Below are 27,619 nucleotides of genomic sequence, written 5' to 3'. Positions count from 1 at the left end.
AAACAAACACAAGAATAAACTGGCAAAAAGTAAACAATGAGTTGTTTTAAAGAGGCGGTTTCACTTTGAAATAGAATTTAAAAATTTTTCAGAAAACGAACCCTAACAACGAAAAAAACAAGAAAGTGGTAAAAAAATAAACAATTAATTGTTTATGGAGGAGGTTTCATTTTGGAATCAATGGGACATACAGTTTTCAACCACACATCTGTTCGCATTTTTCCTAGAAACAATCCCACATCTCGAAACCCCTCTGAACTTGTAATGACTAAAAAAAGTTGTAATGTTGTAATCCTTAATAATAAGGAAAAATAGGTTTTAAATTCAATAAATTTATATAAAAACGTATACTGCCTCAGTAGTTTCATTTCAAAACCGCATATAAAAGCATTAGTACAAACTCAAATTCACGTTAAATGACTTTATAACTTTATATATATTTACTTTCACTGTCAGTGATCTCCTCAATATAATCGACCCCCCCCTCCCCCAAAAAAAAAGAAGGAAAAAAGGTCACAATCTCCTTCAATTACGAAACACAACACTCGCACGGACTGTTGCTTTGAACGCTGTAAATGGCTGCTATAATGCTGTACATTCGTTGAAGTACCTCACTGTACAGCTATAGAGGTCTTTGTCTTGCAATAACATTGGCGTTTTCGTGCGAAGGCACTGGTACTTCAAATAAAAAATAATAATAAAATGGTGGTTTCAGTCAGAAACCACTGGTACTCAGAGGGGTAACCGCTCCTTTTGGAATGAGTAAATTCCCTGCCATGTTATTCTCGTAATCTACAAACTATCTACCAGAAATGCTATCTGCAGGTTACCAGGTCTGTATAACTGATACTGAAAATGATCTACAAAGAGCAGCATCTCATTTACAAAGTATCTGTGCTTTGTACAACTTGCGTATACCACAGAGTGAAACAAATTTGGCGGCATTCTGTGGAGAAAAGAATTAGGCCTAAAATCGAAATAAATAGAAAAAAATTGTTGGCAAGAAAAATATATATTAAACACTAAGGATTCAGTATGTCGTATTAAGATAATACTGATTTTCATCGTCAGACGGAAATTTAACCTAATGAATGGTACTATTAGACGGACGTTTCAGATAAAGGTAGGGAAGGAACACTCATACACATATTCTAAAGACTAATGCCCTGTAAATCCAGCCACTCTCTTCTGTCATTGACAGTTCGTTTCAGTTCCATATAATTGTCGCATCCCACCCTTCTGTCGAAGTCTTCCAAGTATTTCATCCTAGGCCGTCATCTTCCTTTCTTTCCCAGCACTTTCCTTTCAACAATGTTAATGATGAAAGTGTTGTGTCTGATGACAATTCCAATAAATTTTATTTTTCTCTTTTACATTTCGTTTAATAATATTCTCTCTTCGTTGACTTCCTCTAAGACTTCCAAGATGGTTTTTTTCTGTCCAGCTCGTTCTTGTTATTTTCCACGTCCGTATTTCAACAACTTAAATTTGATTGCTTTCAAATTTACTCAGAGTTCAATTTTCACTTCCATAGAGCAGTGTTAACCTAACTAATGATTTTTCGAAGGATTTTCCAGTATTTATATTCGTATGTGTGCCGATTAAAATAATTTTCTCAGCTATAAATAGCTGTTTTGCCAATGCAATCCTTCTGTTCACTTTCATTAAACGTGTGTTGTCCCTTGTGATTATAATACCGAGATAGGAAAATTGTTTCTCCTGATCAATTCTGATGTCATCAGTTCATATGTTTCCCATATTTTTCTGTACAAACATTACTTTCGCTTTCCGTTTGTTCACTTTTAATTTCAGTAGTTTATGAGTTTGTGATAGGACTTCAAGCATTCTGTTCATTTCTTTTTCGAAGTCTGCAACTATTACGCAGTCATCAGCAAATCTGATACACTGTATCCTCCCTAGCCACTGGGATATGGGAAGGAAACATTCCTAAAATTTTATGAAAATTGTCACGCCCATTTGCAATGTATGGCAGTTAAAAATTAATAACAACAAAATAGGATACCCTGAGAAGCCAGAGGGTGTAAATGAAATTTCTCAGCCCCTACGTAAGACCGAAAATGAAGTTCAGAAACAAGAATGTAGATGAGGATGAATGCCTTTCAAACAAATGGATAGAGGTGTGAGAAAAAAAATGGAAACAGCACATCAGGAAGATGGAGGATTACCGAAAATACTGTACAAATGCAAACATAACGTATAGCCTCGATAACGGTCCTAATACGGGGAGAATGGAAGTCCACAAGTTTCAAATGGTTCAAATGGCTGTGAGCACTATGGGACTTAACATCTTAGGTCATCAGTCCCCTAGAACTTAGAACCACTTAAACATAACTAACCTAATGACATCACACACATCCATGCCCGAGGCAGGATTCGCGCCTGCGACCGTAGCGGTCGCGCGGTTCCAAACTGAAGCGCCGAGAACCGCTCAGCCACCCCGGCCGGCCCCACAAGTTTCTCCAGATATGACGTATCCAGCTGGAGCCACTCATCGATGGTTAGATACAGTACTGAAGGCCACCAATCTGCGCTGATGCCGACTGCCACGTTGCACCTGACGTTCAAAACAGTACCAGGCATTTTCTGCGGTACTAAGATCGGGCGATTTAACATGCAATTCGACGTGCGATAGGGTAGCTGTGTGTTCGTCAAACCAAGAATGTATGTGGGCAGCCCTGTGAACACTGCTGTCATCTTGGAAGACGGGACTGTCCACAGCATGCTCCTCTTGAAGATGTAGAAGAACGGGAAACTTGGTCACCGACAACTTTGAAATACTCGTCCTGTTACATGTTCATGGAAACCGTCATGAGGGGGCCCAAGTCATGGTACGAAAAGCACTCAAAAAACTTCACAGAACCAACTCCGTCCTGAACGACAACCTCCACAAACTTCAGGTTAATCGCCTCCTTAGGCGGTCGCTGCAATCGACCCCTTACAAAAAGGCAAAATAGCGACTCGTTGGGTCACAGTACACGCCTACTGTGAGGTATAGTTTACCTACTGCGTTGTTTGGCCCACCGAAATGAAATGTACGTATGGCACTGTTAGCCGGGAGGCCCCAGCTGGGATGTTCGCGCGTCTCGTGTAAGTCTTTTCATTTGACACCGCTACGGCGACTTGCCCTTCGATGATGAAATTGTGATGAGAACAACACGCACATCCCCAGTCCCGAGCGGAGAAAATTTCAGACCCGGCTGGAAATCGAAGCTGGGTCCGCCTGATTGAGAGTCAGCAACGCTAACCGTAAGACTAGGCGCTGCTGACGACCCATTGAAGAAATGCAGCTTTATATGGTGCTGTGACCAACGTCTTCCTGCGTGATACCCTACTGCAAACATCCACAGCATACAATTCCGTACGCGATGTTTGCTCGGAGGTGGTCAATATGGGGTTGCTTTCGCTGACAATTCGGGCAGGGTTTGAATGTCTTATTAACAAGGCTTAACACTCGTATCCAATCCCATTTGTGCTCTTAGTAGGCACCACACTATCTCCTTCATAAAACTAAACTCCGTCCGAACAGGCCTTGGAAGGCAAAACGGTACCGACCGGCCGCCCTGTCATCCTCCGCCCACAGGCGTCACTGAATGCGAATGTGGAGGGGTATGTGGTCAGCACACCGCTCTCCCGGCCGTATGTCAGTTTACGAGACCGGAGCCTCTGCTTGTCAAGTAGCTCCTCAGTTCGCCCCACATGGGCTGAATGCACCCCACTTGCCAACAGCGCTCGGCATACTGGATGGTCACCCATTCAGGTGCTAGCCCAGCCCGACAGCACTTAACTTCGGTGATCTGACGGGAACCGTTGTTACTACTGCGGCAAAGCCGTTGGAACTATCTCCCTCATCACAAAGTACACTCGAAACTTCTTGGCAGATTAAAACTGTGTGCCGGACCGAGACTCGAACTCGGGACCTTTGGCTTTCGCAGGCAAGTGCTCTACCATCTGAACTACCCAAACACGACTCACGCCCCGTCCTTACAACTTTACTTCTGCCAGTATCTCGTCTCCTACCTTCCAAACTTTACAGAAGCTATCCTGCGAACCTTGCAGAACTAGCACTCCTGAAAGAAAGGATATTGCGGTGACATGGCTTAGCCACAGCCTGGGGGATGTTTCCACTTTGCAGCGGAGTGTGCGCTGATATGAAACTTCCAGTCAGATTACAACTGAGTGCCGGACTGAGACTCCAACTCGGGACTTTTGCCTTTCGCGGGCAAGTGCTCTACCATATTAGCTGTCAGGAAGTTTCGTATCAGCGCACACTCCTCTGCAGAGTGAAAATCTCATTCTGGAAACATCCCCCAGTCTGTGGCTAAGCCATATCTCCGCAGTATCCTTTCTTGCAGGAGTGCTAGTTCTGCAAGTTTCGCAGGAGAACTTCTGTGAAGTTTGGAAGGTAGGAGACCAGATACTGGCAGAAGTAAAGCTGTGAAGACGGGGCGTGAGTCGTGCTTGGGTAGCTCAGATGGTAGAGCGCTTTCCCGCGGAAGTCAAAGATCCCGATGTCGAGTCTTGGTCCGGCACACAGTTTTAATCTGCCAGTAAGTTTCATATCAGCACACACTCCGCTGCAGAGTGAAAATCTCATTCTGTATAATCACAGTTACCACTATCATTCATCGTGGTTCATAGTACTGAAAATACAAGAACTATTCATACACTTTTGCTGGTTTAAACGGCGCAGAATGCGAAAAATGCACCATTTTGTCGAATAGTAAACAGTGAATATGAATCATCTCTGCTGGCAGCGTCAGTAGCAACGTCACATGTGAACCAGAGATTTTGAAAAGCGGTGCTCGCTGATTGGAATGTACCGTGCACGGCAAAGATAACTCGGCTTGCGAACGTCACTCATCACTGTGAATGATTAAGGGGGAAACGATAAAATCGTGTTTTACTTCCGGCACAGTTTGCGTTGTTCTGTGGCATCTGTTCCTGGAACGGAGTACTGACTGGGCAAAGACAAATAAGTCAGTCAGCTATCTACCTGAGACAGGAGTGCAGAATGTACTTCCTCCACAAATCCTGCAGTTATGTTAAATGTGCTCCACGGCAAGGTTAGCACTGCAGAGATCTAAAAGGTTGAATTTTTACCTTCTATTGACGTCACTGAACTCATTTTTAAATAGGACATGAGTAGAGTTCTGTGGATAAACAACAAATTGCGAAGTTTCGAATCTTGTACCTGCTTCTCCTAGTGATGGTAATCTAAGTTATTGCTGCCGGCCGGAGTGGCCGAGCGGTTCTAGGCGCTACAGTCTGGAACCGCGCGACCGCTACGGTCGCAGGTTCGAATCCTGCCTCGGGCATGGATGTGTGTGATGTCCTTAGGTTAGTTAGGTTTAAGTAGTTCTAAGTTCTAGGGGACTGATGACCTCAGAAGTTAAGTCCCATAGTGCTCAGAGCCATTTGAACCATTTTTTGAAGTCATTACTATTTATGTTCATCAGCAAAGCAGATTTGGAAACAATTTCATTTTCTTGTTGTCGTAACTACCATGAAGTAATTTAAAGCCATATTCACTATTTTAATATGAAAATGGTTTTGTGACTCGTAGCTGTCTCTTATAAACCTTTTCAGATATCATAATTAGAAGTTGTCAAGAACTAAGACATTACTATGCTGTGAGAAGAAAGGGCCCCTTCACTGATGCAAGTGATCTCTTGGCTTTTCCATATGATCATTAGCGTGCCCTCCGGCCGCAGTGGCAGAGCGGTTATAGGCTCTTCAGTCCGGAACCGCGCTGCTGCTACGGTCGCAGGTTCAAATCCTGTCTCGGGCATGGATGTGTGTGATGTCCTTAGGTTAGTTAGGTTTAAGTAGTTCTAATGTCTAGGGGAGTGATGACCTCAGATGTTAAGTCGCATAGTGCTTAGACCCATTTGAACCATTAGAGTGCCAAACAGGAAATCTGGAAACAACCTTAAGGAGAAAACATATTATCGAGTGGTGTGTTGCTATGTTAAAATGACAAGCCTAATCGATAAAGGTTAATTGTGTATTCTTCACTTCGTTTCCATTCTTATGTTGCCAACTACCTCGAGATGAAAAATGGAATACGAATTTTAGTGCAGATGAGCATCTTATTTCTGTTCTTCTATGTTTTATTACCAGCCTCCGGATCCCATCTATAACTGACATAATGCAAATTAAAGTTTCTCGCCTCGTTTTTCTGCTGTATGTGAAAGCTGATCTCCGGAATTACTGTAGTTATCCGGCCGCAAAATAGTGAGTGCTACCAGTACGAAGCCGAGGCGGATCGCTAGTCAAGAATAAATCCATGTTGCATTCTCAATGCGGCAAACCAGAATCATTCATAGACGCTGGAAGGGAATGGAGCTCAGATTGGAGAGGATGGCAGACGGAATCTGATGTGTCCGTTTTAAAGGAGGTGGTTCTGGATCATATGAACTGCATACTGAACGGCTTGAATTGTGGCAGCAAGACTAACCATCTACGCTTTCCGTCTTTGGACTAAGGGGGGAAGAACTGGCGATCTGTTATCCAGAGTGAAGTCTCTTAGTTTACATTTCGATCTAAACGTGAGAAACACCAAATTAATGGTTATTCATCTTGAAGGTTAAGATCAGAGTCAACTTAGACGTAGCTCAAAGGATATGAAGGTAGTTAATCATAACGTATATCTAGGTTATCTTATCAATGACGCAGAAAATTGTCATGAAGAAACGAAACGACGAATCGTCTTTGGCCGAGCTGCAATGGTTAAACTCACTGAGATATGGCAGAGCTATGCACTACTCGAAAAATTGGTATGCGCTTGATAGAATCGTAGGTGTTCCCTGTGTTCTTATACGACTACGAGACCTGGACTGTGAAAGCTAGTGACAAGAGCCGAATTGATGCAGTCGAGATGTCACGTTGGAAGAAGATCTTATGCTTACCTTGGCCAGAAAGAAGAACTACTGCTTCTGTTACGGAACAACTTAGCATCACAAGAAGTTTGTCTTTCCATGTCACCCAAAGCTATTCCAGTTTCTTGAGCAGAGAAGGTGGAAATTCGGAAAGAACCATCTTGCAAAAACAAAATCTAAGAAGATCACACTGAGGAACTGCAAGTAGACGGTTGGATCAAGCAAAGAAAATTACTGGCCTACTTCTTTACGCTATATTAAGACGAGTTATGGATCGCCTCGGATGGAGGAATCTATTCGCAGATCCAGTTAATTAAGAAATGAATGAAGAAATGAGGTCACGACACTCAGGAATCAATAAACCAACTAATGATGATGAAGATGATGACACTGCACTAAGGCCTATCGTTTTACTCCATAGGAGGAGGAGATTAGTGTTTAACGTCCGGTCGACAACGATGTCATTAGAGACGGAGCACAAGCTCGGATTAGGGAAAGACTGGGAAGAAAAACGGCCGTGCCCTTTCAAAGGAACCATCCCAAAATGGCTCTGAGCACTATGGGACTTAACATCTGTGGTCATCAGTCCCCTAGAACTTAGAATTACTTAAACCTAACTAACCTAAGGACATCACACACATCCATGCCCGAGGCAGGGTTCGAACCTGCGACCGTAGCAGTCGCGCGGTTCCGGACTGAGCGCCTGAACCGCTAGACCAGCGCGGCCGGCGGAACCATCCCAGAATTTGCCTGAAACGACTTAGGGAAATCACGGAAAACCTAAATCAGGATGGCCGGAGACGGGTTTGAATCGTCGTCCTTCTAAATGCGAGTCCAGTGTGCTAACAATCGCTCTAACCATTCACAACATTCGACAACGACCGCTTCGAGAACACATTGTCGCGCACGATCACTGATTGTGATGGCGGCGGTTTTCCCTTAATCGAGGCTCTTTTGGCACATCCTTCATTTGGAGACATGTGAAAAGCAGAGGGCGCACAGGAGCTCAGGGATGGAGTATGCAATGGACACACCCAGTCTGCCCACGATCAAATGCACTAATGTCGCGTCCCTAGACTGCTCGTCGGCGAAGATGCTACGACATCACGGCCACGTGACACGTCCGACTTTTCTTTTCTACGTCTACATGGATACTCTGCAAATCACATTTAAGTGCCTGGCAGAGGGTTCATCGAACCACCTTCACAATTCTCTTTATTCTAATCTCTTGTAGCGCGCGGAAAGAATGAACACCTACATCTTTCCGTACGAGCTATGATTTCCCTTATTTTACCGTGGTGATCGTTCCTCCCTATGTAGGTCGGTGTGAACACAATATTTTCGCATTCGGAGGAGAAAGTTGGTAATTGGAATTTCGTGAAAAGATTCCGTCGCAACGAAATGATGTACAGCCCAAATCTGACATTCTCTCCCATACTTCGCGATAATACAAAACGTGCTGCATTTCTTTGAACTTTTTAGATGTACTCCGTCAGTCCTATCTGGTAAGGAACCAACCCGCGCAGCAGTATTCTAAAAGAGGACGGACAAGCGTAGTGTAGGCAGTCTCCTTAGTAGGTCTGTTACATTTTCTAAGTGTCCTGCCAACAAAACGCAGCCTTCCCCACAATGCTTTCTATGTGTTTCTTCCAATTTAAGTTGTTCGTAATTGTAATACCTAGATATTTAGTTGAATTTACGTCTTTTAGATTGGTCTGATTTATGGTGTAACCGAAGTTTAGCGATTTCCTATTAGCACTCTTGTGGATGACCTCACACTTTTCGTTATTTAGGGTCAACTGCCACTTTTCGCACCATTCCGATATTTCTTTTAAATCGTTTAGCAGTTTGTTTTGATCTTCTGATGACTTTGTTAGTCGATAAAAGACAGCGTCATCAATCGAAGACGACTGCTCAGATTGTCTCCCAAATCGTTCACATAGATAAGGAACAGCAAAGGGCCTATAACATTCCTTGGGGAACGCCAGAAATCACTTCTGTTTTACTCGTGACATTCCGTCAATTACTACGAACTGTGACCTCTCTGACAGGAAATCACATATCCAGTCCATAACTGAGACGATATTCCATAAGCACGCAATTTCACTACGAGCCGCTTGTTTGGTACCGAGTCAAAAGCCTCCCAGAAATCCAGAAATACGGAATCGAACATAAATCCCTTGTCAGTAGCACTCAACACAATATATGTTCTAAAATCCTACTGCATATCGCTGTTAACGATATGGGCCTGTAATTTAGTGGATTACTCCTACCACCTTTCTTGAATATTGGTGTGACCTGTGCAACTTTCCAATCTTTGGATACGGATCTTCCGTCGTGCGAACCGTTGTATATGATTGTTAAGTATGGAGCTAATGCATCAGCATACTCCGAAAGGAACCTAATTCGTATACAGTCAGGACCAGAATACTTGCTTTTATTAAGTGATTTAAGTTGCTTCACTACTCCGAGGATATTTACTTCTACGTTACTCATGTTGGCAGCTGTTCTCGATTCGAATTCTGGAATATTTACTTTGTCTTCTTTTGTGCAGGCATTTCGGAAGGCTGTGTTTAGTAACTCTGCTTTGGTAGCATTGTCTTAGATAGTATCTCAAAAAAAATGGTTCAAATGGCTCTGAACACTATGGGACTTAACATCTGTGGTCATCAGTCCCCTAGAACTTAGAACTACTTAAACGTAACTAACCTAAGGACATCACACACATCCATGCCCGAGGCAGGATTGGAACCTACGACCGTAGCGGTCGCGCGGTTCCAGACTGAAGCGCCTAGAACCGCTCGGCCACAAAGATAGTATCTCTATTGCTATCGCGCAGAGAAGGCATTGCTTGTTTCTTGCCACTAACATACTTCATACACGACCAGAATCTCTTTGGAATATCTGCCACTTTTCGAGACAAATGTTCGTTGTGGAAACTGTTATAGGCGTCTCGCATTGAAGTCCGCGCTAACTTCCGAGCTTCTGTAAAAGAGCGCTAATCTTGGGGATTTTGCGTCTGTTTAAATTTGGCAAGTTTGTTTCTTTGTTTCTGCAACAGTGTTCTAACCCGTTTTGTGTACCAAGGAGGATCGGCTCTGTCGTTTGTTAATTTGTTTGGTATAAATCTCTAAATTGCTGCCGATACTATTTCTTTGAATGTAAGCTACATCTGGTCTACACTTTTATTATTAATTTGTAATGAGTGGAGATTGTCTCTCAGGAAGGCGTCAAGTGAATTTTTATCTGCTTTTTTGAATAGGTATACTTTTCGCTTATTTTTCGAGGATTTGGGGATTACAGTATTCAATCTCGCTACGCCAACCATGTGTTCACTAATCCCTGAATCGGTTTTGATGCTCGTTATTGACTCAGGATTATTTGTTGCTAAGAGGTCAAGTTTGTTTTCACAACCGTTTACTATTCGCGTGGGCTCGTGAACCAACTGCTCGAAATAATTTTCAGAGAATGCGTTTAGCACAATTTCGGATGATATTTTATGCGTATCTCCGGAATTAAACATGTATTTTCCCCAACATATCGAGGGTAAATTAAAGTCACCACCAACTATTATCGAATGAGTGCGGTACGTGTATGAAATCAAACTCAAGTTTCTTTGAACCTTTCAGCAACCATATCATTTGAATTGGGGGGGGGGGGGGGGGGTAAAAGGATCCAATTATTATTTTATTCCGGTTGCCAACAATGACCTCTCCCCGTACTAACTCACAGGAAATATCTACTTCAATTTCGCGACAAGTTAAACTACTTCTGACGCCATTGCAAAAGCTCTGCACAGAAAAAGTACAGCCGGCCACGGTGGACGTGCGGTTCTAGGCGCTTTATGTCCGGAGCCCCGCGACTGCGACGGTCGCAGGTTCGAATCCTGCCTCGGGCATGGATGTGTGTGATGTCCTTAGGTTAGTTAGGTTTAAGTAGTTTTAAGTTCTAGGGGACTGATGACCCCAGATGTTAAGTCCCATTGTGCTCAGAGCCAATTGAACCAGTAAAAGTACAGCTGTTCTTTTCCTCTCCGCTTGCCATTGTGATTTGGTGCAGCCACGTCACGCGTCAGCCGTATTGGGCCCTCCTGTTACATGTATAGCGGAGGGAGCTAACGCATGCTTGTGCGGTGGCGCTCGACCCGTACGTGCACTGGTTCAAATCCCAACGGCGCATGAAATTTTCACAACCAGTATTTCGCCAGCAAGGGGAGGAGAATTGGTGGCGAAAAGTTCCTGACCCCAGTCTTTGCGCCAATGTCCTTGATTAATTTCCAAATTTCTTCGCAGTGTCTCATGAAGTGAAGGGATGTGATACTTCTCGTGGTGATCCGTCCGTCGGATGGGGACTTTAAACTCGGCGGCCCCCTTTGTTCTGTACTACTCCAGAGGAGTAGGCTATGTGCTGGCACCGGGTTTCACCCTCTCTCTTCTCTCATCATCATCACCGTCATGTAACACGAGCATAACATTACACTATGCACGCATCTTCACTCTAAAACACACATATTCTCACATATCCGCAAGGAAAGGGGCCAACGTGCTCGGAGGAAGAACATGTGGGATTTCCGAGTCATCAGTGTCATACAACGTTTACATGTTTTCATAGGACTCGGTGCTGTGCTTTCTGCTGAAGGGAGAGAGGCAGCAACATGAATTTTGAATGTGTAAACATAAATGGTCTTAAGTTGTAACATTCGTCAATGAGTATATTATCTAACAAATAACAGCGGCGTTTTAAAAAATTTATGATCAGAATTGCTCCGCAGTGATGTGATATTTAAATCGTGACATATCGATGTGCTTTATTCCTCTATAAAGCTGAGCCACTGAATTTCATTATTGTTTCACTTCGTTTCGTAGTAAATGTTCATTTTTCTAGCCTGCTGCGTGCTTTTCTCACTCGTTTAATTGCGTTTAGTGCATCGTTACAACAGACAAACAAATGAAAGAAGGTAAGCAAGGCTCGAAAGAGCTTTTAATTTTCAGTATTTCATAGGTGTTTTAATGCTAGACTACGCAATTTCAAATACGAATACTAGATAGAACGTGTGCCTCAAACATTATTTGTTTTATATTTTTGCAGAAAGTTCAGAAACTAAATGCAGTTATCATAATTTTTGTATCAGTTACTGTGTAGTCAAGATATGCATGTTTGGGCAGTTACGTATCAAGTAATTGTATTGTGAATGCTTCTTTTTTGGGTGATACATTTCTATAGCCTTAGTATATTTATGTTTTAACGATACTTTGTCTTCGAAAACTATATTGACAAAAATACTGCAGTATCACTACGCGCGTAATATGTACACCACTGGCCATTAAAATTCCTACACCAAGAAGAAATGCAGATGATAAACGGGTATTCATTGGACAGATATATTATACTAGAACTGACATATGATTACATTTTCACGCAGTTTGGGTGCATAGATCCTGAGAAATCAATTCCAAGAACAACCACATTTGGCCGTAATAACGGCCTTGATACGCCTGGGCATTGAATCAAGCAGAGCTTGGATGGCGTGTAAAGGTACAGCTACCCATGCAGCTTCAACACAATACCACAGTTCGTCAAGAGTAGTGATTGGCGTATTGTGACGAGCCAGTTCTTCGGCCACCATTGCCCAGCCGTTTTCAATTGGTGAGAGATCTGGAGAAAGTGCTAGCCAGGGCAGCAGTCGAACATTTTCTGTATCCAGAAAGGCCCGTACAAGACCTGCAACATGCGGTCGTGCATTATCCTCCTGAAATGTAGGGTTTCGCAGGGATCGAATGAATGGTAGAGCCACGGGTCGTAACACATGTGAAATGTAACGTCCACTGTTCAAAGTGCCGTCAATGCGAACAAGAGGTGACCGAGACGTGTAACCAATGGCACCCCATACTTTCACGCCGGGTGATACGCCAGTATGGCTATGACGAATACACGCTTCCAATGTGCATTCACCGCGATGTCGCCAAACACGGATGCGACCATCATGATACTGTAAACAGAACCTGGATTCATCCGAAAAAATGACGTTTTGCCATTCGTGCAACCAGGTTCGTCGTCGTCGAGTACACCATCGCAGGCGCTCCTGTCTGTGATGCAGCGTCAAGGGTAACCGCAGCCATAGTCTTGGAGCTGATAGTCCATGCTGCTGCAAACGTCGTCGAACTGTTCGTGCAGATGGTTGTTGTCTTGCAAACGTTCCCATCTGTTGGCTCAGGAATCGAGACGTGGCTGCATGATCCATTACAGGCACGTGGATAAGATGCCTGTCATCTCGACTGCTAGTGATACGCCGGCCGAAGTGGCCGAGCCGTTCTAGGCGCTACAGTCTGGAACCGCGCGACCGCTACGGTCGCAGGTTCCAACCCTGCCTCGGGCATGGATGTGTGTAATGTCCCTAGGTTAGCTAGGTTTAAGTAGTTCTAAGTTCTAGGGGACCGATGACCTCAGAAGTCCCATAGTGCTCAGAGCCATTTGAACCATTTTTTTGCTAGTGATACGAGGCCGTTGGGATCCAGCACGGCGTTCGGTATTACCCTCCTGAACCCACCGATTCCATATTCTGCTAACAGTCATTGGATCCCGACCAACGATAAACCGCAATCGCGATAGGCTACAATCCGACCTATATCAAAGTCGGAAACGTGATGGTACGCATTTCTCCTCCTTACACGAGGCATCACAACAACGCCGGTCAACTGCTGTTTGTGTATGAGAAATCGGTTGGAAACTCTCCTCATGTTAGAGCGTTGTAGGTGTCGCCACCGACGCCGACCTTGTGTGAATGCTCTGAAAAGCTAATAATTTGCATATCACAGCATCTTCTTCCTGTCGGTTAAATTTCTCGTCTGTAGCACGTCATCTTCGTGGTGTAGCAATTTTAATGGCCAGTAGTGTACTACAATTCTCTTTCGAAATAAATGAGAGCTAACGAAAGCACTGTAATAAGAAACCTTGCAGAAGAAAAACTTTTAATCCCTCTCAAGTAAATTTTTGCTGCCAGACGAACATGGTCTTTTTACTAGTAAATGGTTTTAGCTAGTTTCTTTCCAATTCAGATTTCTGGTGTTTGACATGCAGCTCTGATTATTCCTTGGAAAAATGTTCTAGCACGAAATCTGTGATATATCCTCGTCGCGAAAAAACATATTTTTCGAGATTTTTTTTTTTTTTGACGTCCCTTGTTTCTTTAATGTGAAGTCCTAGCTAGTGCTCTGGCTGAGGAATATATGAGGCAGTTGAGAGCTGTTCTGTAATATAAACGGCTAGATTCACTGCGCCAGTCGATGTATGAGCAGCAGTACGGTAGGCCCAAAATGACGGCGTCCGCAAGCTGGCCGTAATTTTCCTGTATAGAGCTTTAAGCCATAGTGGCAGGAGCGCTCGCTCTACATCACAGCAGCTGTCTCCTCTGCGTTCTACTGTATTATCTCTATTTGTATCCTGTCTGGAGAAAGATAAAGACAGCGTTCTGGTCTCTGAATTCCAGCTGCACAGAAGCATACCGTGGGCATCACTGGAAAAGGCACAGAATTAGCTTCTCTTTTATTCGTAATTTACCACAACTATCAGCATCAGGCATGACGTCTTAACTTATTACTTCTTTACTACTTACTCTATACTCAACACATTTTGTAGATAGTATCCACATATATCACTGAATGTACTAGAAAAATTATGTCGTTGTATGACACTTAGTTCAGGAGATATGCTGTCATAGACAATGAAGAATCGCTGCGATTTCACTGGATTATCGGCGCAGCTTTGTCGTTATTTGGTGGACTAATGGCAGTTTAGCTACATATTCTATAAACGTTCTTCATATACGTGTTCAGCTTTACCCAAAAATATCTTAATGAACACAATGGATCAAAGACAAGAAAATAATCAACTTGATGTACTCATTTTGTGGTACAGTCCGTGCTTGCTACGAAAATAGGATGAGAAGTTCCGCTTTACGCAAGACACCTTTTTTTGTTTTGTTTCACCCATACATGTTTCAGCACTTTTGTGCTATCGTCAGTGGGTTTAATTTTATTTTTAACCGTAAAATTGTTGTTACATATTAACAAAAAAAAAATGGCTCTGAGCACTATGGGACTTAACATCTGTGGTCATCAGTCACCTAGAACTTAGAACTACTTAAACCTAACTAACCTAAGGACATCACACACTTCCATGCCCGAGGCAGGATTCGACCCTGCGACCGTAGCAGTCGCGCGGTTCCGGACTGAGCGCCTAGAACCGCTAGACCACCGCGGCCGGCTGCATATTAACATTTGTGTTGTTTATAACAATATGTCACAGTTCCATTTATAGCTTAATTGGCGAAAAGTGGATGTAAGCATTAGTTAACATGCCTTACATGATGTTATTGTCCATTTAAATGGTTCAGATGGCTCTGAGCACTATTGGACTTAACTTCTGAGGTCATCAGTCCCCTAGAACTTAGAACTACTTAAACCTAACTAACCTAAGGACATCACACACATCCATGCCCGAGGCAGGATTCGAACCTGCGACCGTAGCGGTCGAGCGGTTCCAGACTGTAGCACCTAGAACCGCTCGGCCACTCCGGCCGGCTTGTCCATTTATTTTGTAACAATTCTGCTACACAATATAGAACTTGTCATCTGCAAACAGCAAAACGTAATTTATTATTCTGTTTGTTATGCATTTACGAACGGAAATGAGTCTTTATCACTTTTTTGGGTGTAACTTATAGTTTTGAAGTTGTGGTGCGTTCTCCTGTGTTGTTGACGAAGTAAATAAGCTTACTTCTTAACCCATGGTCGCTTGGCACTGCACTGTTTTCGATTTCTCAAAACATAGGCGCAGTTTTCGCTGTCATTATGTGTAGTTGTGGCTGTGTGGTGATCATTTGTTTCGTAGCATGTTGAAACACGTATGTTGTGTGGCGGCGATGGCGAGGCATTGCAGAGTCTCTGACCAGAGAGCTATTTGTCGTTCCTAGTCTGCGCTTGACCGCGCGAGTGTTGCGAGCAGTAGTCAGTGGGCTGTCTGTGAGCGGTAGTCTGTCGGTAGCAGTAGGCCAGTGCAGTCTTAGTGGTCTTATACGGTCGCGAGGAAGTCGCGAGCGGGACGCAGTCCGCGGGCGTCGACATGGGTCTCTGTTCACGATGCTGAATGAGGTATATTGTTAATTAAGGTAACCAAGCTGCATTGCGCACATTAGATAATGTAAAGTTTATTTATTGTAATTAATTTTCAACAAGTGCCCCAATAATAATTTTGATTTCAAAGCAATTTTTAACAAAAGAACCTTTTAATTGAACCAACGATTTCCTTCCATTTCCTTTAAAGAAAAGTTTCAGTTAAATTCCAAAAATAAAAATAAAAAAAAATAATACTTGCAATGCATTTCCTCCAAGCCGTGGCCAACAATAAGAGCAGAACTTTGACATACAGTTATACTGAGGTAAGAAATTAATTCTGATTTTTGCACAGGGCCAAAGACCGACATTTCGGTCTAATTGAGTTATCATTATCGCTGAAATTTCATTGTCATTGAATTATCTTTCATTATTTTTGTGGGAGCTTACACTTGAGACAGATTGCGATTTTTCACATTTAATTGTCTTTTTCAGTAGATTTAATTGCAGGGAGGTTACGCTTGGCTCCCATTTATTATATTTTTGTCTTCAAAATTTCTGTGGGGAGGTTACAATGTTTAGCTGGGTGAGGCGCGCGAGTTTGAATCGTATTTGACGTCAGTGGTGTGTGGTTTGTTTGGGTTTGCGTGTGTGTGTTGAGTACTGGGGCAGAGCGATAGAGAGAGAGAGAGAGGTGGAGAGAGAGAGAGATAGAGAGAGGGGGGGGGGGGGAGAAATTCTTACGTAGAAATTCTTACCGTGCGTCCGTAAGATGATTTCTCGTGGAAGTTCGAACTTCTTTCGATTTCATTAATCGGCAAAACCGGTTTCAGCCGTTTTGCACCATGGGCTGCAATTATTTAAACAATTAACCGTATAAACTGACTCAAATTTTAACTGTACTCTCTTTAAACATTTATCTAGAGCCTTATTTTCCCGTTTTCGAATATCTTTATCCGTTATCAAGATACACCAGAAAAACCCTGATCTTTGGGTACGAAAAGTACCAATTGTAAGATAGCCAGTTCTATAATTTATATTCATGGCATATCGTCACAAATTTAAGGAGAAAGGGGCCTGAATAAACTGAAATAACCAGGGGTTGTAGAGAGTTTCAGAGAGAGCATTAGGGAACGACTGACAAGCACAGAGGAAAGAAATACAGTAGAAGAAGAACTGGTCGCTTTGAGAGATGAAATAGTGAAGGCAGCAGAGGATGAAGTTGGTATAAAGACGAGGGATAGTAGGAATCTTGGGGTAACACAAGAAATATTGAATTTAAATTATTAAAGGAGAAAATAGAAAAATGCAGTAAATGAAGCGGGCGGAAAGGAATACAAACGTCTCAAAAAATGAGATTGAAAGGAAGTGCAAAATGGCTAGAGGACAAATGTAATGATGTAGAAGCATAGATATTTTTCTCCACTTACAGACACTTCTTCTCCAGGTTTTCTTGTTGAAAATCAGTCTCAATTTTCTAGGGTAGGTAGCACGCTGATGCAGCACACCTGTTTAGAGGACCTTGCTAGTTCCTTGAAAGCTAGTTATCCCAGGGTCAGTCATTTCAATAAAAAGACGCCTAACGTTGCCAGGAAATGTCAGCGAATATTTTGTGTCTAACAAAAGATGTTCCCCTTGATTTGATTTATCACCGTTAGACGTTTTATAAAAAATCTCTGAAACACCCTGTTTATGTGGAACAGCCCACGAAAATAGTAATGATCAAAATAAAAGTTGGCCATGACTGGTTGGCTTATGATAATATACGGATGTCAGTATTGACAACTAATTTTGCCACCCCCGCCAACAAAAAATGGGATATTTCAGAACGATGCTACACCGAATTAAAAAAGTACCAATGAGTAACACAGACCAACAAAATGAAATCAATATAATTAAAACAGTTGCTCATAATAATGGATATGAACCCATAATAATAGAATAACTCCACAACGAAATGCAGACAAAAACCACAGATCCACTTCACAGCAGTCACCTCAAGCCAAATCAGTGGGCCACAGAAGTGGCCCACAGAAGCCAAACCTAAATATGCTGCTCTCCCATACATAAGCCCACTATCATACCAAATAGGAATCTTATTTAAAAAGAAAAATATCACAAACAGCTTTTCCACAAATAATAAATTACAACAAAAAGTAATCCATGATGTAAATACCTCCAAGAGTCCCTACCGTAAATCAGGAAAATACAAACTCAAATGCGATACATGCCCAAAACGCTACATTGAACAGACAGGCAGAAGTTTTGAAATTAGACACAAAGAACACATTGATGCTTTAAGACTTAGTAACTTGAACAAATCTGCATTTGCAGCCCATATTGCTGGAGAAAACCATTCAGTGAGAAACATTGAGAACAACTTAAAAATTTTGCATCTAGCAGAAAAAGGAGCCATCGTGAATAAATTAGAGGAAATAGAAATACACACACACAAAAACAGCACCCCAGACTATATCCTTAATGAACAAACAGAGTTAGCTAACACTCCTTTCCTGAAATTTTCCAAAAATTATTTTCTAACCTCCAAAGCATAAAATATTAGTACGCCTATCTGCAGATCAAGTAGCAAATTTATATGTTACTATAATTCTCATGATGCTAAATGTAATTAAATAATGTACTATACCTATACAGTACTAAAAAAAGGAATAACTTTATAATAAATTAACAGTATCAACTCAAAAAATCAGTGTCTCTGTACTAGTGTAAAATGCATTTCAGTTGCGTAAGTGAAAATATGATCCTTTCCAAACATACGACATCTTCAAATGTTACGATATATCATATCGTCTTTGATACTTATATGTTTGTAAGTTATTTGTATGTATCTAAACATGTGGTGCGTGGTAGAAATCTTCTCTGTGACAAATCTAAAGCGTTCATTGAGAAAAATTTACGTGTGCAACAATAAGAATGCAGTGGGAATGTATTCACATCTGTTGGACGAATGTTATGAAAACAAACACTCTAAACCGACATCTCACGCAACTCACATGCAACGAAAATCTGTAACGCAACCATGTGTGTGTGGCGTGCTTATAATTATGTATTATTTATGTTTTTGGACAATTAATCTGTAAAAAACACACCATATATTGTAAGGAAAGCGTGTAGACCGTCTGAAGATGAATCACAACGATTCGAAACCGGCAATGGTACCCTTTGAGTGAAGGAACTGAAAGTAAATTTGTGGCTGGTTGCTGCCCCAACACCATCAACATTTGTCTTCAAATAACAGCCACGGTCTCCAACCATGTCATCATATGACAAAATTGCATAATATTAGTCTGTCAATGCACTACACTGACGATTAAAAAGTGCAAAGCAAAAATTACTGTCGATAAACATCAAAAATTGTTGGACTGACACCTTGTCTTAAATGATAGAATTTCTATAAAGTGTTTTATATCCACAGAGATGAAGATACTATCATCTGCCTCATAATACTGTACGGTGCAGAAAGCTGGATGCTTACAAAGAATGAAAGAGAAAAACTGAATGTTTTTGAAAGAAAAGTAATGAGAAAAATCTGGGGACCTGTGTGGGAGAATGGAGTATGGAGAAGTCGAAAGAACAATGAAATTTTTCAGTTAATGAAGCAACCCACTATCATCCAGAAATTAAAAAGTAGGAGACTGCAATGGGCTGGACATGTGGCTAGAATGGAAAACAACAGGATCACCAAGAAAGCATTTGAAGGAACTCTCCAGGCAACAAGACCATTGGGCCGACCTCGTACAAGGCGGAAAGATGACATAGAGAAGGACATCGCAGCATTAGGAATTTCCTCAGGGTGGAGAGAGGCTACGAGAGATAGAGGGCGGCGGAAGCAGATCGTTGATGCAGCGCGTGTCTACAGGGCCCGTGATCGCTGAGAAGAAAGAGTGGTTTATATCTTTATCATCGATGGACATAGGCTATCATTGGCAGTGGTTTCGGACATCGTAGTTCTAGCGGCTCCGCAACTACGCCACATGACCCCAGCACAGAAGTCAGCCACCTGGGGAACTATGAAGATGACGGTTTTACCGGTCGCACAGTAGGCAGAAGTCAGGTTTCTTCGGGGCTTCGCTGGGCAGCCACCTCAAAAAGTAGATCATGGCCAGCTGCTCGGCGAGCCCCATGCACAGGCCGACAACCAGCCCTCCCCCGCCCCCCGCCCCCTCGCCCTCTGTCACCATCCTACTGAGCAGGTCTGCCCTGACCCACTCACCTATGTGTGCGGCAGTCAGGTCCGCGGTCTGCGTGCATTACTTTGCTCACGGACCTCTACATGCTTGCCCCGATTGCTATCTGCCATCCCTCACTCTGTTAGCGCACGCAGGTGGTATCTGTCATGCAGTCGAAGTGTGTCCACACAGGCAGGTCGATGAGCCGCACAGCATAGCGAGTGGAGGGGAGGTGAGGGGTGCACGATGGGGCCGCGATTTGTCGTCCATGAAGACGAATGCCTAGGCATTATGCTGCCCATATGGTTGCACTATCGGTCGGAGGATGGCATTCACGTATAGTACAGCCGTTACGGCGCCTTCCATAGCCACCTGTGACGTACGTCGGCCCCACATAATGCCACCCCAAAACAGCAGGGAACCTCTACCTTGCTGCACTTGCTGGACAGTGTGTTTTAGCCGTTCAGCCTGACCTGGTTGCCTCCAAACACGTCCCCGACGATTGTCTGGTTGAGGGTATATGGGACACTCATCGGTAAAGAGGACGTGATGCCAATCGTGAGCAGTCCATTCGGCATGTTATTGGGCCCATCTGTATCGCGCTGCATGGTGTCGTGGTTGCAAAGATTGACCTCGCCATGGACGTCAGGAGGAAATTTGCGGATCATGCAGCCTATTGCGCACAGTTTGAGTCGTAATATGACATCCTGTGGCTGCACGAAAAGCATTATTCAACATGGTGGCGTTGCTGTCATAATCCGTAGGTAACGGTCATCCACTGCAGTCGTAGCCCTTGGGCGGCCTGACCGAGGCATGTCATCGACAGTTCCTGTCTCTCTGTATCTCCTCCATGTCCGAACAAAATCGCTTTGGTTCATTCAGAGACGCCGGGAAACTTCCCGTGTTGAGAGCCCTTCCTCACACAATGCGTACGCAATCGAACCGCGGTATTGACCGTCTAGGCATGGTTGAAGTACAAACAACACGGGCCGTGTACCTGCTTCCTGGTGGAATGGCTGGAACAGATCGGCTGTCGGACTCCCTCCGTCTAATAGGCGCTGCTCATGCATGGTTGATTACATCTTTGGACAGGTTTAGTGACATATCTGAACAGTCAAAGGGACTCTGTCTGTGATACAGTATCCACATTTAACGTCTATCTTCAGGAGTTCTGGGAACTGGGGTGATGCAAAACTTGTTTTGGTGTGTGTATATATGTCTCAAAAAAAAAAAAAAAGTGGCGAGTACTGTATATTCTTCCCGTAGCTAGTAGAATAGCCTGATAAAGTTAATGAATATACGCGTTGAAGAGAGAAATATTCTATTACATTCATGAAATTATCTGTGATGATATTGAAAAGCAAAATTACAAACACTCTGCACAACTACAAATAAATTCAGTAAAACAGACTTACGTCAGTTACCCTACAACGACTGTCATTGAACGAAAGTGTGAAAAACAAACGTAAATTTTAGAATTAGATACTCTGTACACATACACCACATATGCAAAGCTCTTCATAGAACGGAATCATCACCCTATTGGCATAAAAACGCCAGTCAGCAGTAATAATAATTTGCAGACAGCTAATGCCTACCTGGCATAACACAAGGAAATCCACTACAGTAACTTTAAGGACAAGTGTAAGTAGGCTGTTTATGTTTTCTTATTGGCAACGTTACGTAGCGCTCTGTATGAAAATCACTGGCTGTGCTGTGTGCAGTCTGTGGTTAGTTTGCATTGTTGTCTGCCATTGTAGTGTTGGGCAGCTGGATGTGAACAGCGCGTAGCGTTGCGCAGTTGGAGGTGAGCCGCCAGCAGTGGTGGATGTGGGGAGAGAGATGGCGGAGTTTTGAAATTTGTAAGACTGGATGTCATGAACTGCTATATACATTATGACTTTTGAACACTATTGAGGTAAATACATTGTTTGTTCTCTATCAAAACCTTTCATTTGCTAAATATGCCTATTAGTAGTTAGTGCCTTCAATAGTTTGAATCTTTTGTTTAGCTGGCAGTAGTGGCGCTCGCTGTATTGCAGTAGTTCGAATAACGAAGATTTTTGGTGAGTTAAGTGATTTGTGAAAGGTATAGGTTAATGTTAGTCAGGGCCATTCTTTTGTAGGGATTATTCAAAGTCAGATTGCGTTGCGCTAAAAATATTGTGTGTCAGTTTAAGCACAGTCGTGTATAATTGTTCAAAGGGGACGTTTCATATGTCGACCCTTAGCCGAGGATACCTCACTGGAATCTTCTGATTTTTTCTTGTAGTTTGTGTAATTAGTGTAGCTTTTGTTTATTGCTAGCGCATAATTATAGAGAGAATTTCCTTTGTAGTTGTAGTTTTTCATAGTTGTACAGTAAAACAGTTGTGGCATGCATGTAGATTTGCAGCAAGTATTTCGCAACTGCGCTTGCAATTAACTAGGTATTATTTTCAGTGCTATGTTAATGTGTTCTCTTATTTTTGCTCTTCAAATTGTGTTTTTCTATGTTGTCGTGTGAAATATTGTGACAATAATGGCGTGTGAAAAACGTAATACTAGGCTCCAAAGTAAACTGAGAAATGACAGTGAAGACGAAAGCAGTGTGTTAGCGCCACCGTGTAATGAATTAACTAATGTTCAACATAGTAATTTGGTAACTGTGCATAGGGAAATGGAGCGGGCGGCAAACAATGGCGTAGGCAGTGAAACAATTAGTGAACAGGGAAGCATTATCGATCGATCGGTCGGCAATAGCTCGCCTCAGGAATCCGAAATGACAGGACACAATTTTGCAAATACTGTAGATTCAGGTTTTGCGTCCTGACCGTTTTCTCAAATAAGTCAAGACACATTTTCTGCTTGTCAAAATGTGAATGTTGCCGGTGCAAATGCACTGCCGAAAAGCGTAGAGGAACAGATTCCAGACACTAATGCATTGTTATTACAGCTAATGCAACAAATGGAACAAAATCAGAGACAAACACAGCAAAAGCTTCAAAAGTTAGACACAATGGAACAACACCAGAGACAAACACAGTAAAAGCTTCAAAAGTTAGACACAATGGAACAAAATCTTCAAAAGTTAGACACAATGGAACAACACCAGAGACAAACACAGCAACAGTTAGACGCAATGGAACAAAATCTTCATACTACGCTTGAACAAACACGTGAAGATTTAACTACTGAGTTACATAAAATCGAATCGAAATGTCAAAAAGTCTGTACCGACGTAAAAACACAAATTTGTGAGCATTTTCAACCTATTTTTTCGCGGCATGAAAATGCATTACAGAATCACGAAGCAGCCATAAAAGAACTGCAAATTATTGTTCATGACAATCATGAGACCTTGCAAGCTAAAATTGACTCAGTTGCATCTACCGATTCGGTTACGCAACTTGCAAAAACTCAGGAAAACTTAAAGGACACAGTAGAAAGACACATGGAGGAAATTAGTTCATTATCAGAGAAAGTAGTTGAACTTTCGGATCAGCTAAATAATTTATCTACGAATTTAGATGATAATCTGAATGACACAAAACCGGTAGTCTTTAATGACACAGAAGAGTGCGAACAAATTAGGATATTCAAACAAAATCAGAATCAAATTAATACGCAACACCAAAGAGAAATCCGGGAAGTACAAGATCAGCTGACACAAGTAATACAAAAATTACATATTTCAGAGGACACTCGCGCTCCAACACGGGAAGAGGGACTTAGAAATACGGAACAACCACAAAATAATAACACAGGACACTTCGGAAATTATGAAAGAAATTGGCAAGGCACACCGAATTTTGAGATGGAACCGCCAAAACGACGTTACAATGACCGATACGCGACTCGCCGACGTGATGATTTTGACTATAAGCTGTTCATTACTACACGTAAATTCAAAACATTTAAGAATTCTGGCAACGACATTCATCCACAAGCATGGCTCCATCAATTCTCTCATTGTTTTCCTCCCAACTGGTCATTAGAGCACAGATTAGAATTTATGTGTGGCTACTTAGAGAATGAACCAGCTGTAAGAATGCGATCGGTCATTGACGATTGTCACAGTGAAGGAGAATTTTACCATGCCTTCCTCTCAGCATATTGGTCTCAAGCTACACAAGACCGAGTAAAACATAGCATCATAATGATGAAACATTTCGAACAATCTGAATTTTCCAGTCTTGTGAAATATTTTGAAGACATGTTGCACAAGAATCAGTACCTGTCAAACCCATACAGCCCCTCAGAACTCATCCGCATTTGCTTAATGAAATTGCCTGAACATTTAAGAAATATTATTTTGGCAGGACGTTGCAAAGACGACATTGAAGCTTTTCAGGGACTCCTACAAGAATTAGAAATTGACACAGACAGTCGCGGGATGCGAAAACAAGAAAACAATCACTACAGGTCACATCCGTCACAATTCCGTGACGACAGAAACAATAACTGGACACGACAAGTATATTCTTGCAACGCAAATCGTGACCAAAACAGACACCACCCATATGACAACCACTGGCAGAGTAATAATGGGTACAGAGAAAGATCGCATTTCTGTAGTAATGAATATAACAGAGACAATCATAGAAACAGACAATATGGCAACCAGAACTATTATTGTCATGGGAGACAGACTAACTTCAGACGCAACGGTCCACCGTGCAGTGATAATTCAGGGAGAAATTCTCCACCACTTAACCGACAAGAAAGGTACTACAGGAACCACCGACATGACGACAGACGATATAATCGTAACGACAGACTTGAATTGCATCAGAACTGGCGAGATTCAAACAGAGCAGGGCACTCTCAACAAGGTGAATTTGTAGAAGTTAGGTCTCCTAATCCCAATAACGATGCGCGCCAACAAAGGAACAGACAATGACTTGCACCGCAGGCAGCCGCGTACACCGGCTGGTTCAGAGAAAAATAACATAGGCGCTAACCTTCAGAAAAATTCCAGTATTTTTTACCGACGTATACCGTATGATAATTGCGTTCAAGTTGAAACTCTGTGTACTAGGAAGAATAAAGGTTTACACCACATTTCACATGTAAAACCGTTTATTGAAAGATAATCTGCTTTTTAACTTTGTCTTTGCCATAAAACTTTTCACTTCACATTTCTAGTATGCATTGTCAGACTTAGAAACTGTTACCATGCAACAATGTTTGAAGTTAACTATCCAGTCTATAACCTAGGGAACATATTTAGACAGTATTTACGAGTGCATTTTTATAGTGAACAGACGACACAGTGTTATTGTGTGAATACATTCTTGCTTGTTAGTTGCACGATTACGTAACGACTATAAGGCTGACATACTTAGAACATGTACCGGTACTGATAATGAGATCTTTCTTAATGCAACATTTTGGTTTACTTGAAAATACATTCTGGATCTAAAGTACTTTCAGTGAGATACCAGATGACACAGTGGTTAGTTTATGTTACAGCTACACGATTTTATCACAACGCTACTAATGAGTGACAATTCACAATGTTGTTTTTGCGGTGTATCTGTTTTGTATCTGCACAGGTTTTCTGAACTCTTCTGGAAAGTAAAACATGTTTTAGTAGTAACTTTTGTGGTATAGCTACAATGAGACAGCCTTTTTCGTAGCACAACAATACATTACATTATAGTACTTTCTTCATCACAGCAATAAGCATAATAACTACGATATCTATACGCAAAGCATCTCACTTTTGTTTATGATGAGATGAGTACGTTGACTTCAGCAGAACTTGGCTTACAGAGGACGATAACTACGACACTTCAACAGAATTATCTTACAGCAAGACGCACATTTAGCGCTACAGGACACGCATTTCAGTGATTAATTTTGTACTTAAAACATTTATTTTTAAAGACTTTTGGATTACAAAGAAAGTTTTCCGTGATACATTTCATTCCATTGCTGTAATCCTTAACACCTGAGGGTATAATTACATTAATCCTCAGGGGGGTACACGCTTACTTTGTGTACCATGTGTTTGGCAAGCACAAGGAGCCTTAGCTAATATGGTGTTTGCTTATACAACTTTACACATCGGTACCATATTTCTCTAACACAGAATTACACAGCTATCTGATTATTTGCCTGAGAGAGACAAACATTTTTTTTACTACTTCAGTGACTGACATTTACGTAATTACACAGTTGGATAACTTCACACTTACGAAATTGTATGCTGTTTGTACTTTGTGAACTGTTCATATTTTTTTGGAACCATTGTGATACTATGAGAGGTTTAAATGACGTATTTGGTAAGGGAGCATGATTTTAAAGTACGTTTGAGGTAGATGACACTATTTAAATGAGCAGAGAATTTTTTTTAGGTTTTGACATTATTGCAGAAAGCTACGACGTTTTTGAGATTTGACTGAGGTGTTATGATGTTATTTTTACGACGACTATGTGTATTATGCTGTTGAGGTATGTTCATGATCAATAAGCTGATGTTATATGAGGATTTTGATTATGCTACGTATTTATTAAGATGAAATATTGAAGAAGTGTCAACGAATATGTATATGTGTAATAAGGTAAGGAATAATGAGTAGTGGTTAGGGACTCTGACTTGTGAAAAAGGATGTTGGAAACCAAGAATCGTACTTTAAGAGTTATGAAATGTGTGTAAATGTGTGAGTGTACCACAATGCCGAAGAAAATTTTTTGGACACTGCTATATTTACAGGATTTTGTTTCTACAGATTTGTAACGCAAATTCTAGACCTGTGAAATTTTTTATATGAGACTGTCACTGTAGTGCAAACTGGTGTCGTAAATATTTCGGTAAGAAAGCCAAGTGACCTTGACGTAATGTGTCTTGAGCGGCCAGCTGTGTCAGACGCCTGGAGAAAAAGCCATTAGTGTGTGCCTTTTAGGAGGCACAGGTAAAAACAAAAGAGGGAGGCCACTATCCTCGCTATTGACATTCCTTTGTAGAAAGCATCGTAAATACGACACCCTCAAACTTGAAAACATGATTACACTGTGGAGTTCTTAATTTATGATATTTACTGAAATGAAATGATGAGAAACATTTCATGCCTATTGTCTTGCTAGTTGAAAGATTGTTTACTGCATTATGAAATGCCATATGGCTAGTGAATGACGTTTCACGCCTTGCTTTGCCTACTTTGTTTAATATCTAGTTCCTAGCTGCACTGCAGCATTGGTTAAAATAAAATTTTATAGATGTACTAATATAAATATTTTATGACTACAGATCCAGTAAAAAATAACTTTATGATGGATGTACTCCAAAAAAATGAGGGAGCACAAAAAGACATTTCCACTTCACAGGAATTGCATACATAATTTTTGTCAGTGACTTGGTAACTTGTCTGCTAGAGCAAGTTACAGTAATGCATCACTCTAGTGTTAAGATGTGACATAGGTATTAGACATGGCC

General features: G+C 41.8%; 1 protein-coding gene and 1 pseudogene across 1 annotated transcript in view; both read right to left on the bottom strand.

Annotated features, from left to right (window-relative positions):
- Window positions 1–27,619, bottom strand: part of LOC124712363 (leucine-rich repeat-containing protein 15-like) — a 110,886-nt gene that overhangs the window by 68,387 nt on the left and 14,880 nt on the right. The gene's annotated exons all lie outside the window — the stretch shown is intronic.
- LOC124712761 lies at window positions 3,739–3,856 on the bottom strand (annotated as a pseudogene).

The sequence above is a fragment of the Schistocerca piceifrons genome, chromosome 8, assembly GCF_021461385.2.
Source record: "Schistocerca piceifrons isolate TAMUIC-IGC-003096 chromosome 8, iqSchPice1.1, whole genome shotgun sequence".
Taxonomy (NCBI): domain Eukaryota; kingdom Metazoa; phylum Arthropoda; class Insecta; order Orthoptera; family Acrididae; genus Schistocerca; species Schistocerca piceifrons.
This window is presented reverse-complemented; position numbering and strand designations above follow the sequence as displayed.